At 33.5% G+C, this 16,477-nt stretch overlaps 1 long non-coding RNA gene and 1 pseudogene across 1 annotated transcript; one reads left to right on the top strand and one right to left on the bottom strand.

The window, feature by feature from the left end:
• The first annotated feature begins 7,808 nt into the window (after positions 1 to 7,808).
• LOC105163951 (uncharacterized) lies at positions 7,809 to 10,558 on the top strand. The gene is made up of 3 exons (XR_847970.3): positions 7,809 to 8,070; positions 8,195 to 8,230; positions 10,107 to 10,558. It is a non-coding gene; the product is annotated as an uncharacterized LOC105163951 (long non-coding RNA).
• A 2,456-nt stretch (positions 10,559 to 13,014) lies between these two features.
• Positions 13,015 to 14,332, bottom strand: LOC148787897 (uncharacterized; annotated as a pseudogene).
• Between the last annotated feature and the right edge of the window lie 2,145 nt (positions 14,333 to 16,477).

Below are 16,477 nucleotides of genomic sequence, written 5' to 3'. Positions count from 1 at the left end.
ATGCATACGTAATCACAACGTCATAACGAAATAGTCAACCCACAACATCACATATATACAAATCAAACACCACAGGTGATCCACCACAGTTGATCTCTACGCCTATGTTCTCTTTATACAAACAAAATAAGATTTGTACTCTAGCTGACAAAGAGGAGAAAAGAGCATACTGGCCCGACCTGCCTGAGTATAGTGCATAGACCTATTCTTCAACAGTCAGACATCTCAAAGTCTACTCCTCAAAGAAAATGTCAACAGAGGGACGAGCTTGCCACTCAGTAAGTAAATAATCAGCCTATCTATATTTGTATATCAAACACAGCCCAAACAGGACAAGTAGGCAACATGCATGGATTACAGTCAATTTAATTCCAACATAATCAATTATAGTACACCACATAGCTATCTCACAATAAAATAATCAATTAAACTTCTTTTTTCCTAGTTTGCTTACCAGAAGGTGATATCGTGTTTTTCCCGTCAACTCAATCTCGCTGTTATATAAATTTAAGTGAATCCCCTTGACAGCCGGCTCATCAATCTCATTTCACATCATAGCTCTTTCAATTCGCATCATAGCTCTTTTATTTCGCATCATAGCTCTTTTATATCGCAGCATCGCTCTTTTCATATCACATCTTTTTCATATCGCATCAAAGCTCTTTTTATTTCATTTCTTTCTCATATCGCATCAAAGCTCTTTTCATATCGTTTCGCCTTATAGGCTTTTCAACACATCAAGGGGTATTCACACCATAATTACATTCAATTTCCACCACTCCCTCATTTCCACATATCACCATTCTTGTAAGCAACTAGTAACGTAAGACAATATACCAATATATTCTCATTCTCAAACACTCACAACAAAACATCAAACAACAAACATAGTATTTCAACGCATTTCTCATTCCACATACACAATATCGTCAATCAAATTGCATCATTCACCACTCATATATATTTTCAGATAAATCAAAGTCAGCATGAACCACAAAATCATATAACAGTAATACCACAAGTAAAGGGGACATATATAGATAATACTAATTATTTACTTACCTCGACCTTACAATGCTTTTATCTATCCAATAGGTAGTGGTTCGGTCTTTTCACCTTACCCCCGTATCCTATAATGAGTTATACCACACACAACTAATATATCGAGAATATCGTAATTTCTTTTAAATATAATATTGAATATCATTGTACAATTTTTAATAATTCTAATATTCCATTTCTATCGAAGTACAAATCTTCGTTTTTCCTCTTTATTAACATACCATTTATTAAATATAATTTTCGAAATATTTCTATGAATTTTCTATCAATTTCCCGCTACTATACAATTTAATTAAATAACAATACGTAGAATTGCGTATTTGGTTAACAATTTCGATGGAATTGTATAAATTAGCTATAGAAATATTCAAATCAAATAAATTTAATAATCTAATTAACCAACGATATCATTTTTGTATCCAATTTGATATTTAATTCGACACTATTTTAAAAAGTCAAACTCGCAAAATATTTCGATTAAATAGTACATCGCTTAGTACAAATAATATTTAATAAACAGATTAATTAAACAATATTATTATATATATTATTATAATTTTTAAAATATAAATTCTTACCACTGTTTTTGTTTTCCTTTTCGCCGAGAGAATTTCAAATTTCCAAAATTGTTTGTGTGTGAATTGTGTATGGGTGTGTGTGTTCAATAAAGAGAGGAGAGAGAGAGAGTTGAGGCGGTGGCCACTCACTCTCTCTCTCTTCACTTTATATATATATATATATGTTATATTATTATATACATAATATTATTATGATATTATATAAAATATTTTATTTAATTAAATTTTTTTCAAAATACCCATTACGTCCTTCTTAAATTTCTTGATTAAGATAATTTGCTCTAAAATATTATAACGAGCTCCAATTTAAGCCGTTCAAATTTTATTATATTCTAATTATGGCCCGTAATTTATTTATTAATTAACTAAGTCTCATAAAAATTTACCAATTAATCGCCCAATAAGATATTATAATCTTTGGGGCGTCACAATTCTCCCCTCCTAATAAAAATTTCGTCCTCGAAATTTAACTAACTTACCCGTTCAGGGAATAAATATGGGTATTTTTCTCTCATGTCTTCTGCATAATTTCTACAAACTGTTGCATAAAGGGGTTCATTTTTTGTTGTGAGGCATTTCTATTTTGGGATCCTAACCCCTAATGTTTTCATCCAGAATCATGACCCTGCACAGACTCTAATGACTTAGTTGGGCCAGCAACGTTTTCCCTTGACGCTTCCATCCTATATGAAATACACACATGTGAGTAGATTCCTAGCATATACACCTTACGTATAATATTGTATTTCAACTACTATCCCAAAAAAATCTAATAATCCCTGCTCTGATACCACCTAATAGCACCCTCTTTGCTACAAGGGTTATATCTACCCTAAACATCATACTTATAGTAATCCCTGTGTTTACCGTCAAGTGTGTGTGTGTATGCAAATTTGTGTTTTCTTGAATTAGTGTGTGCTATATTATTAGCTATTATATATATATATGTACGTGCTAAAATGAGGCGGTGGGGGAGTGGCAGCACATGCCACTTCCCACCCATTTCTATTTTTTTTAAATACCATTACATCTTTTCTAATTTTCTTAATTAATATAATTTGCTCCCAAATATTATAATGAATTCTAATTTACTCCGCTCAAATTTTATTATATTTTGATTTCAATCTATAATTTATTTATTAATTAACTAAACTCCGTAAACATTTATCAATTAATCCCATAATTATGTATTAAAAATTTATGAATGTTACAAAGACCTTCATATACAATGAAAAGTATATCAGTCCTGCACAAATAGTGCTACAACCATCTTTATCAGTATGGTATACTTTGTTTACCAGAACCATTTTATGGTCCTATCTTGAGGATATGTACAGCCCACTGCAAACAATTATACTCTTAATTTAAGGTGCACGTGAAATTGTACAATCCAACCGAGATTTATATATATTGGCTCTCCCGCATCAGGTACAACTTTTGCTACTCTAATTCTTACGCTCATTCTCTTAGAGACCTTAAACCCTCACTGACTTGAGTAAAGGAGAGCTACCAGAAATCCTTCCGATTTGGCCTTGACGTTGTGTTCTTTTGCAAGATTTATATTATATCTAAGAGGAGATTCAGAGAAGTGAAAATCGTTAATATTCGTTTTATATCATCCAGATACCTTGCGGTATTTCCTGAATACAACAGAAGTAAACATTAAGAAAACTAGATATAATTTTTCAAATCAAACAACATTTACGTGTAGTTATACCAAATTTTAGTAGAAATTAATTTAATTATCTATATTTTTTATGATAACTTTAAAACTATCACTTAATATTTTATCACTAATATCATATTCTCTCATAGTGATATTTTATAATTAATATTCATATCGTATATGTTTAGTGTTTGTCCTAAAAAAACCAACTACGAATTAATAATGCTAAATTATTATTTTTATTCAAATAATTTTTAAAATGAAAATCTGTTTAAATCGCATTATAGCTCATGCCAAATATAGAAACTCGAGTTATTTATCAATTCATAACATATGGACAATTTAAACGCGACATCGAATAATCCGGTAACAATTAAATCCCCCCCCCCCCCCTCAAGAAAAAAATATGCTCCATTTTTCCTTAGCAAAATTTTGTAAAGTTAATAAAAGCTATATGCATAAGGCAATAATTAAATTTTCCATAAGTGAAAAAGCAAGTTTCTGGTTTTTAAGGGGAATCTAAACTTGTGAGTGGATAACATATTATTCTCGTAGACATATATAATTAATGCAGTATATGACGTGATTCATGTCCTATTGCCAAAGTATTATTTATTTTAATTTTATATGAACGTCATGTTTTATTATGAAAAAGACATCTCGTTAAGAAAAAAGTGGTCTTAGAGTTTAAAAGTCACTCAAACTTTTCGTCCAATCAATATAAAATATATGCCTATATCAATAATACTTGTACAGAGTTTTTCGCTGTCACCTACTTTAAAACTAAAGTACTAAGAAATTTACTTTGGTATTTCGTCCACCTATTTGCGTCGAAGCATAAAAATTTGCTAGATAGAGTTAGGCATCTCTACCATTCACCCTAATTAAGAGGGTGTTCGACTAGATTTAGAGGATTTTTAGATGAGTTTTTAACGCCCAAAAAAAAAAAAAAAAGATAACATGTTCCGTACATTATAATAAATATAATTTTAAAAATCATGGTAAATTATAGATTCTACAAATAAAGCTAATACTAAAATTTAAGTGTTGTGTATAGTTAATTAAAATTTATTATATTTTAGATAGGATTAGAATATTTATCATGATTTTTAGATATAATTAATATTTTGAACTTATTTATAGAAACAATTGATAATAATCGTTGTGCAGCCATTGTTAATTACATACGTTATGATTTTTAAAATTTAAACAAATTTCTTTAGTTTTAATTATATTAGTTATAAAATTATTATTACTAACATTTTATAGATTGTATTATTTAATTAGGAATAATTATACTTACACCATCTGACCTATGGTTTGTTTATACAAATTATTCATATCTTTGGTATAATTACAGAAACTGTCCCTGCCAGTAAAAGAATAGGGGTAGTTTATGTAATGGTGCTAAAACTTTTAGGGGTGTGTGCGCAATTTTTAAAAAAGTAAGGTGTGATTTGTGTAAGTGAGATGGGGTATATTTGTAATTACCTAAAAATTAGGGATGATTTGTGTAAACAGCCCATAAATCAAGAGGCGTAAATATAATTATCCCTTTTAATTATCTGAACACTTCATGAACTTATTTCAAACGGTGATATTAACATCTTATATCATATGCTTCGGGGTTATAAGATATTAAATCTTATATTAAAAAGTAAGCTAATGAATTATTTGAATAAAATAACATTATGAAATTTATAAAATGGTAATAATGATGATGATACGATCAAAATTGAAAGAGTTTGTTAGCATCTTATTTCTTATTCTTATAAGCTCATTTTCTAAATTTACAAAATATTAATTTCGAAGAATCTTAAAACATAGAAATAATTACGTTTACAGTCCATGATCTATATTTTATTTACATAAATTATTCATACTTTTCATGTAATTATAGAAATCACATCTAACAGTAAAAAAATAGGGATAATTTGTACAATAATGTCAATATTTCTAAGAGTATACATAATTTTTTTTAAAATAAAAACAATTTATGTGAATAAATAAAAGATTAAAAAATACACATATAATCATCCCAATAAAATATTTTAAAAAGCTTATTACCAAATTTAAATATTAACAGTCAACATCACTATTTTTAATTAGAAAAAATAACATAGTAAAAGATATAACCAAAAATAGAAAAAAATATTTAAAAATCTGAAATGTTAGTGGTCCAGTATTAAAGAGTAAGTGGAATAAAGGCGAGGCATAAATTTCAATAATGACTTTGCCAAGCCTAAATCAATTTATGAGTCATTTAAAACTGACGGTGAGTGTTGGGACACGTCTCCTCTTTTGGTAACAGAAATAGACAAGGAAAAGGCTATTGGTCCCAGATTCTAGTACTACACTAGGATCTGCATTTCATTATTAAATTGATTTATGTGACCCCACTGTACATGTTTGGTCCAATGGGAGGGCTGTAAGATAAAAAGCTAATATAGCTGTTCAATAGGATTGGATTTACATGTTTTGTCATAGTTTTTTTGTACTGAAAAATAGGATAGAGTGAAAATAGGGAGAAAGTCGAGCTGATATTGTGAATCAGTAAATTATATTTTTTATAAAAAAAATAGTAATTTATTTTATTTAATATTTTTTAAAATAAAGAGAAAAATTGATTTATTTTAACAAATATAAAAGGATGAATTATTATTTCTTTTATAGGGGGATAATTTGTTCATTTATAATATTATAGGTGAGATAAATTGAATTAAATCCAGTGAAAATATGTTTGAACTTTAGATGGTTTGTTATAGTTTTTTGTATGAGAGTACGTGATAGAATATAAATACGATTGACTTAGAATATATTGTAATGGTTTTATATCAAAATACGTGATTTATGTGGTATTTGTTGTGTAAAAGATGTGCAGAAATATAAATGTGTTTGGAGTAAGACGTTTTATTATAGTTTTTGTATGAAAATGCGTGATTTGCACGAAAAAATGTATTTTTTCTGATAAGTTTTAATACAAAAAGACAAAACAAAAACGTATTTGGCTTAAGATGTTTTAAGATAGGTTTTGCGCAAAACACGTGATTTTGTGATAGCTTTACGTAGGAAAAGACATAATGTTTGTAATAGCTTTTACACCGAAAAATGTAATAAGATGAATCCATACTACATAATTAAGAGAGAGTAGTCTTTTAGTGTCTCTTTTTTTTTACCAAAATAATCATATCGAATAATTTAAAATTATAGAAAAGTATTCATTATTTGAATAATGCAATTGAAATACATAAAAATAATTTATAATTGAGATTAATATATGTTCACAATCTGCAATAAATTTATATATTTAAAAATATTAGAGTTACATTGATGTAACTATCATCTTACATTGTTGAATAATATGGGTTAATCGGGCTATCAAAATTCAGATCAAACCGTTAGATATGATCAAACTTACAGAAAAATACACTTGGTAAAGTTTTAGATTTATTAGATATACGAATATTGAGATATCGTACTCGAAACATAAGAATAATCATTCAAGTCGGCGTGTCATTGAATCAGGCCCTGTAATTTTAAATCATATCGTTTGATATGATTTAATGGGCACAGTCCTATATATATATATTTAAATTTGGTATGAACCGGGCGTCCATATTTTAAGATATCATAATTGTTGATTAAACTTTTGGTTCTCATTGTATATACAATAAAATAATAATACAAATAATTAAAATTGTTCGACCATCACTACTATTATTGTTATCATTATTTTTAGATTAATCATAGGAATAAGAAATTTTGACATAAATTTATAAGTTATAAAATAGATTGCATAATGCATAGTATGTATCTTGATATAAATATAAAATTCAAAAATAGATAAAAAAAAATAATAAGTGAATTACTTGTCAATTTAGAAAAATTATAACATAATACAAATATATATTAAAAAATAACATAAAGTTTATGCGTCATATTAAATAATAATTTTAATTATAAAAATATTATAATTTATTAAGTTGTTGATTAAATTTATTTTTGTATAAAGATTAAATGTATAAATAAAAGTACCATAATTTATTATTATCCAAAATAAAATATATGATATGATTAATAATTATAATATATGGTCAATTTTGAGTATAAAATTGATAAAGTATTCAATATGAAATTAAATAAAAAAAAATAAAAAATAGAAAAAGCTCGTGAGCTGAACAGAGAGAATTCTCGACTCGAGCTCAAAATCGAGCGGGCTCGCGAAGCTCGCGAGCTGGCTCGACTCGTCTGCCTGCCTTATATGGATGTATGAAATTATCAACTTTGCCCTTATCGTATTTTTTTTTATTTTTTTTAAAATACTGAAAACTTATTAAAAAATCTAAATGGGGTGGATGGAAAAATTTTAAAAATTATAAAATAAGTTATCCACTTAGGACGTGTTTACCTGACTGGATCCCATATCACTCCTTGGGATCCATATCACTCCTTGGGATTGATTTGGGATTCGCAATGGGATTGTCCCCAATGGGACAAGGTACAGACTTGTTTACTACATCCAACAGGAATCACAATATATCCTTTGAAATTTGTTTACAAGCACGGATTAAATGGAGCATTTACTAGCGAAATTACCTTCTTGTCCCCTGGAAATTTTGAAATTCCATATCATCTGCCCTCATTCCTCGTTTGTCTTACCCCTCTTTCCCCCAAATCTGTTTTCATCCTTTCGACATTTTGCAGCAAAGAAAGGAGACTCCGCTTGATTCGTTCGAAGCCACGACATCGATCAAAATCTTTTTGGTAAGTTATTCGTCGTCCTCACGTTCTCTGCAAGCATTTACTTAAGATATACAGGTTGTAATATTTTCACAAACCCGTATTCCGATTTCAAGAGTTTCTCAAGTGTCCTATCGTCGTCGTGCAGCACGCAAATTCTGTGGCTTCCAAACCCCTTCGGACCGTAAGTCTGTAAGCTTAACATTGCCTCCCACTAGTAATTGCTATAATTTCTTGATTTAGTTTAGTCGCCTTTATGCCCGCTGTTATGACTTGCAATTTTGGGTTCCCATTTTGTATACATCGCTTACTACTACCGTCAACATATACAATACATTCGGCTCGATGTTACCTTTAATTTCGTCAATTTTAAAAGCCTTTCTTCGGGCGACAGTGTTGTACTACAATTTTAAAAGCCTTTTTTCCATACTGTGACTACTGTATAGTTTTCCACTAAATCCATGTCCATTGCTCCTGTTGTCATCAATAGATATTAGAAATCACTGAGGCTTAGCTTACATTGTGCTTCTGAAGATCATGATGTTGCTTCCCTTCACTTTTAATCTATAGGGCAACATACATGGAGACCCCTCGTTCGAAACAGGATTTTAGTAGTAGCGATTCCGAAGCCAGATCGGGTAGTAGGCACCGTTGTTCTGCCTCAACCGATGTTGTTGTGCGTTTTTGCAGTTGTGGTAGGGATGTTGTTGTACGAACCTCATGGACTAGCCTAAATCTAGGTCGAAGATTTCGTGGGTGCTCGGGTAATGAGGTTCGTTATTTAAAAAAAAACTTATCGATGTGCAAACAATGTTGGGTGGCTAAATCTTATTGGCTAGTCTCAGCGTATACGAATTATTCCTACATTCGTTGTGCTTCCATTATCGAGGATAGGTATATCCATTGCCCATGTGGCACATTCGAACAGGTTGACCCCACCATGTGCCGTAGGTCTAAATAGATTATTCCTGGATTGCTAAACAGAATTTCGAAATACGAAAGGCGGATGAAATTTTTAAATGAACGTCTAGAAGCGGAGGAGACACACCGTCGTACATTAAGAAGTTATTGCATCGTCTTACTACTTGTTTGGCTAATCACTCTTTGGATTGCGTTGAATGGCTAACTTTGCTTAATCCCTCGTTTTGTGTATATTTCCTTGTTACCTTAGAAAATTCATCCATGCTTTACTTTATGCAATTTTCATCATCACATGCACTGAAATTGACAAGTGAGTGCTCTTCAATCCTACGGTTTAATTGCATTTGCCTACTTCATGCTATAGTGTACATGCACTCAGTTCGTTTATTTGTCACCAGTGTTATGTTTTCCATTGCTCGGTATTATCGCTTCAAACAAGTTTAATAATCTACTCATCTGTTGGTTTACCTTATTTGCAAACATACATATCATTACATCTCGTTTGCATTCCATAACTTACTACATTAACCAAAATTCTTATTGAACATTCCTATGGTGTCATTTTTCGGGTTAAATGTAGGTTGTGTCTTATCAGTACATGTGCATTTAACAGTTCACTTTCCACTTAAGTCCAGGGGATTCCATTGTATAGTAAAGTTTACATTACATAACTTCATATATAATAAAACAGCTGCACCTATACTCTTTTTACTTAGCCCGACTATTCCCTCACCCCACAATTAAATTGTTGTCGCGCATTCATTCATCCAACTACCCATCCCCCAACTACTTCATTTACCGTGAGAAAACTTTGAACATTAATTGAGAACCTGCTGTTGTTAATAAATTCGATGCAATTGTTACAAATTGCCGGTGGTATCTCATTGCTTCCATTTTCTGCATATGCATTTACCACTAAGACACGTCATATCCTATCCAACTGCCACAAATTGGGATTAATTAATCCCATATACCAGGATTTATTGCAACAAACAGATTAAGTAATGGGGATTCTACTATTTGTCATCATTACTAATTGAACAGTGTTAACCATTCGCTATCTAAATCTCGACATACGCAGAACAGTGAACTTGGTTTACCAAAAATGTTGTTTTTGTGTAACAACTTGTATAATGCAGGAGATACCATTTGAACCAAGACGTATTACTATTCCGACGAACGGAAGTGGGAGTAGATGAAGGAGATCTTGGGGGGAGGTGACATTCTTTCATCGGGTGAAGACACTACACAATTGTACGAATTCAGCGATGATGGATCCGACGTCAATGTGTTGGGAGTGAACGGACGAGGAACGTGTGGAGGTAGTGAATTTGGTTACAAGCTCAGACGACGAGTGAAAATATTTGATAAGATTGTATGGACGAAAAGTTCAGCTTGTTGTGGTCGGATGACATTTGTTGAACCTATTTTGTTGTTAATCGAATTGATGTTTTAATTGCCCCAATTGAAAAGTAGAAACTTTTGTACTGGGCGACCTCAAGTTTAAATTATGTTTTGTTGGGTACTTAATCAGACGGAAGGCATTTTGTGGTTGTTTCTTATGTTTATAGTGCTATGTTGTTCATATGGCCATGTCTTTCAGTACATTTTATACACGGTTGGAATATTATTTAACGTAGGAGTTGTTCACATATTTTTCGTAAATACACCTGTTAGATGATGTTGAGATTACAATGGAGAAAGAAATGACCCAAACGCAGTACAACAACCATTTCTCTGGAGTTTAAAAATGTTCTCAGTAATTTCACGCTCTTGAAGGGAGGATGCTCAGTTGTTAAATACAAAGTCGATCATACAACCGTCTGTCAACTAAATAACAAACTAACTAACCGGACGTTCAAGTGGACCAACAAAAATATGAATAAGTGAATCAGATTACACGTTAGAGGAAGCTAATAAGAACCACACAGAAGTGTAATATGAAAAAACACAACTTCATCTTGTTTCTAGGAACTAGGTGTCTTCATTGTCTTCATGCTTGGTGATGCCTGCATGACATTCAGGTAATTGCTGAGCTACAGTTGATTCATGGCCTAGCTATTGTAGTTCAACAACAAAGCCATTTGATCATTTGTGTGTATTTGCAAACTAGTGCATGTTAACTATAGGGTCAAAGGTAAAAAAGATGCATTATGGTAGGTGAATTAATTAAGTTAATAATATTTAATCATCCATTTAGTAGTACTCAATATGATAACGGAATGCAAAGAAAAATCGCTAGAAAGTATAATACGTGACCCAAAGAATAATGAACAAAGCGAGGATGTAAAAAGAGCATATATGTAGGTAACGAATACATAAGTTATCTATAGGATTAACATAAATCCACACAATATGTTCACTACAACTGATCCCGAACAACAATATTACTGATCCGATGTCATGCTTACGTTGGTGCAATACTTACTTGTGCAGAGCGTTACGAAGATGTACGGCCAAAACCAACACATAATTAAACCAAGGACCATATCAAGGACGATTTGACCTTAAATCTTACCCGCTAGCATTAGCCGCACTATCTTTACCTTGGAATCCTTTGTCAAACCTAGGAAAAGCTCCATTTCTTTTGGGTCCTTAACAAGCCTATTTGCAACAATCCAGTGTTTGTTCTCGTCAAATGATTCAAGCTCTCTTACTTGTTCCAGGATCATCGTGCGATGTTCGGGGTCACCAAATTCGCTTTCAAGCACCCTCGTCAATGTTCTCAAATGCGTGTTGGCAGACTCGCAGAAGGTATACACCATTTCAATCAACTTTGGGATATCATCATGGGCATTACTTCTCTTGCGTTTTCCTGTTGAAGTGCTACCCGCCCGTTTAGCTACACTAGATAAATTCGTTGCTGGGTCGACGTTTACATTGAACGAACACAGTGGGTCGTCCTCTAGTCCGACTACACCTATGTCTGGATTCCATTCAGCATTCCGCACATTGCATCCCTATTTTTCGGCTATCTCCTCGTTTCTAATGTCATTTGCATCCTTATATGGGTCCGCACTACGGTCTCCAGTCGCACGATCCTTCCCAAATATTTCTCGTCATGCGCTAAAAACCGGCCATATCTTATACCGCATCCCCTTTACGTAAGGATCCATCTGAAACATCTCAGAGAACAAGCCAAAAAAAGTTTGAAAACGAAAATACATATTTCGGTTCAAGGTAGGAAAGTCATCACAAGTTTTGTTTCATTCCTTCACGTACTCATTCCAAGCATCGTCGTCTTCCACCATTACCATATTCCACTTCTCATCCCAACCCAACCCTGACCGCGTGAGCATAGTCGTTAGCGTCGAATACTGCTTCCATACATGCAACTTAGAAGTAATATGTGGTTTGGCTTTAATTTCAACATTTGGAAAAGTCTTCGCCATGTATGCCTCTAGTTGTCCAAGATAGCTATTCCTGAAGCCATTGTCGCACTTCCACCCAGTTACCACCAAATTTTTCAGTCTGGCTACAAGACATTCTTCTTCGAGAATCGTCCACATTCATCGACTTAAGGGCCTATCTTTGTTCCCTCCACATCGTTGCAACATGCTGGTACCCTCATTAGCTCCCAAGTTCATCGTCCTACTGTTGATTCTCGGCCTTATGGTGATGAAACCTACACCGAAGAAATTCTGTGCTGGTTAAATAGCAGAATTCAGTTCTACCAGGATACAACATGTAACGAAAATGTAGATTTGGGCACGTCAAATAATGAAGGAAAAACAGTTGCCATCATAGAAATTAGATAAATGTACTTTCGTGTGCAAGAATAGGGCTTCGAACGAAACAACAATTAAACCAACAAACTGTAACACGTGTGTACATTTCCTGTGAACGAGCAGTGTTCACACAACCACCAGCAAAATCTAAAAGGGCAACACAAAATTGATTATAGTAAACCGACGGAACAATACATCCCGCGCCCATCCTTAGTGTAAGAACCATTATGAAGGATCGAAGATATAGGTTTTCGATTGGCATCTGTCGTCACAGACGACTCACCCACTCATTGTACATTGATGTTGCCAATGTATCCCTCTAGGAGGACCATGAGGAGCTGCTCTCGATGTTCCACACGCAATCAACCTCAGCATCCGCACCTTCATCTCCATGACTAAGCAAGTCATTCTCCAGTGGATCGTCAGGCATTTCAGTCCTTCAAAAATTGTGCAAAAAGCAACAAGCAATATGATCCGATTTTGCACCTTGATGGAGTAGAATGATTGACTCCTTAGAATACCCTACTGCATTTTCAGTAGTCCAAACGTACGCTCAATTATGTTGAGCGCGGAAGACTGCTTTAGGATAAAACTTCCTGTTGAATTTGCGGTCCACCTGCACCACTGTCCCACTCTCATAGATGGTAGCGAACACCTTTGTACGGGGTCAAGAAACCTTCGGCATTCGCATAGCCTTTGTCACATAAGTAGTAATTCCCTGCACAAGATGTAACCGAACATCACGCAATAATTCAGTACATTTCCATTAATGAACGCACGTATTCAGCATTTCAAAGAGCTATATCAAGATTGTATGGATCACGGTGACACTTGTAGGAACTCTTAAACCACCCGGTCTGTGGACGGCATCACGTAAAATACGGCTATCCACTGAGCTTCCTCCCAGCCCCAAAGAACGTATATGAATTGCAGACACCAAGTATGTTTACGGTCATGTGATCTTTGCGTGTTCTATACCTTCCCTTTTCAACTTCAGGTACTCGGATGTCAATGAAGGTTCCATCCAAGGCCCCGAGACATTCCTACATTATGGAATACAAGTAGAAATCTAAGGTAAATATAATAAGCACATTTAAGTAGCAAACATCATATTCAAATTTATTGTTGATGTAGTAAATAAGAAATAAATAGTACTAGTACCTTAAACCATCTCCGGCGTGGGTCTGCGCAATCCTCGGTACTCGGCGTCGGTTGAGCTAGGAGGACGTTGTACAATTTTAGTTATTGCTCTAAAGACCCGGTGAAAATATTTGTGGATCATGCGGCCGGAACATAGAAAATCATGCTTGACCACACAATTCTTTTTATGATGGGCAACAACACTAAGAAAAATCGCGACTTGCTTCGGTACGCTAAGATATTTGGTTTGAGAAATGCTACCGGAATACTGGAGCAAATAGCACACGACAGAAGGCGTTATGGTCCATACGTAAGTTGCGCAGACAGGACTCATCAGTAACAGAAACTAGCCTGTGGAGGTGACGAATCTGGTCCGGTAGCCAACTATTGGTTATGTATCTCGGAGGCCCAACCCGAGGATGAGTAGGTTTCCGGACGGTCAGGTATTTTGTAACACAAGTGAATATAGTGAAAGCGACTGTAAACTCGTCGATCATTTGTTGTAAAATAATTAAATCCAAAGTAACTTTTTCAATTGATCTTATCCTGAACATTAAAAAAAACTTTTATTCACACTGAAAATAGTTTGGACAATTGCAAAAGCAAAGACAGTGGAAAATCACCAAACTGTGGCTAACCAACAGAATAAACCACACAACATCGTTATATTCTCAACAACCTAGCTACGCAAGGAAAAATCTGTAGGCAAAAATTGCATGCAACAAATTCCCAACTATTTGTGTGAATATGGTATACAGTGAAGACAACAAAGGCAAAGAGCCGTGTAACCATTAGATGGAAACGACACAGCCGCGTTAGGTAACTGATATAGTTTGCTGATACCAAGCAAGATTTGACAATGGTGAAGTGTTTACAGCACAACATTACTTGAACGGCAACAAAAGATCGAAGAAAGAAAGTGATGGCTTCAAACAAACTCACCTTCAGATTTCGAACGATTAATGATTGAAGCAGAATAAACACGACTGAATGCGGACAAAGCTGTCTGGACAACGTAAATTGCACCTCCGGCGATGAATCTTGCACCCCCCATAAAAATAAAAATTAGAATTAAAATAAAAATTATATATATTACACGAAAGATTGACATTGACGATGGTACAGATTACTACGTAGTATTTGAGAGTAAGATACGTAGCTATACAGTAACGTTGTCACCGACATCGAAGTAAACGGCCACGATGAACTCACCTCGAGGCGATGAGAACGCTATCTCTGTTGAAGACCTGCCCTTCACGCGGAATTTTGCACAAGTGGAGAAGACGATGCTTTGAAATAAAAAAAGGCGACAACGAAGTAAAGGCGGTAGGTGTGTGTACAAGGACGATTCCGTCATTTCCAAAGCTAAGTTGAGGATATTAAAGTCAAAGCAACAAAGCATAAAGGCTGGGATAGCTTGTCCGGATGCGAACCCCACCCCCATTGGCCGGATCCGTATACCGAGAATAATCCATCAATGTACCGGGCTTCAGTTGTGAGTCACGGGCCGCCCATTTCGCAGGTAAGCGTACTGCTGTGCCGGATTAGACCGAATGTATTGCGTAATCCCATCAAGTAAACACGACCTTAGTCCATAAAATAGATTAATTTTTTTAAAAAAAATAAAATTATAATTTTCAATCTACAAGGGTATTCTGGTTAGTTCACCACAAGAAATTAATGGAAACCTAACAGATTGGGCTAATTGTTAGATGACTGTTAAAATCAGGAGGTATTGGTATTTAATTTTCAAACAATGAGGGGGTACTTGTAATTATGCCAAACCTTATGGGAGGTCTTTGTAATTTACCGTAATATATATTAGTTGTATGTAGTACATATGTACACAAAAAATTTAAAGTAATTAATTATTATTTAATTTTTCTAATTTTGTTTGATTTATTTATCTGTGCCTTGTCATATATATATATGTATGTATATTTTTAACATTTTGAGATCATTATATAATTTCAGAGACGCAAATCAGGTATATTTTTGATTCAGTAATTTTGTGAATTTGAGATTTTCATCCTTTATTTTTTTAGAATTGTAAAATAATTCTGTAATTTTTGATATTTTGGAATTTTGGTATTTTTGGTGCCGAATTTTACAAAAGTAGCAGGAATAAATCATGTATGCCTTATATGGTTCGTTTAAAGGCTTTTGTTATGATTCATTCACTTTTGTCAATATGGATGAAAATTAGAAATAAATAATGTGGCACATGATTTATTTCGAAAAGTTTTACAAACTCCAGCAATTGTAAGGACTAAAATTATGAAATGTCAAAAAATTATAGGATTTTTTTACAACTCCAGGATAAAGGATAAAAAAATGCCATAATCACGAGGGACGCATGATTTATTCTGGAAACTTTTATAAAATTTGATAGCAGAAGGGCCAAAATCGTGAAATGTCAAACAACTACAGAACTGGTTTGCAACTCTAGAAAGATAAAGAATAAAAATATCAAAATGTCAAAATTACAAGTATTAAGCTTTATTTACTATATAATTGTCAAAGAATTAGGTTTATACAGATGATAATACAAATCTCAGTGATAATTATGCAGTCTTGACTATCAACTACCCATTGGTTGAAATTGTTTGATAGGTTGAAATTGCGAACCATTTAGGTGGAGA

Source organism: Sesamum indicum, linkage group LG6, assembly GCF_026168435.1.
Source record: "Sesamum indicum cultivar Baizhima isolate 11 linkage group LG6, ASM2616843v1, whole genome shotgun sequence".
Lineage (NCBI taxonomy): Eukaryota > Viridiplantae > Streptophyta > Magnoliopsida > Lamiales > Pedaliaceae > Sesamum > Sesamum indicum.
This window is presented reverse-complemented; position numbering and strand designations above follow the sequence as displayed.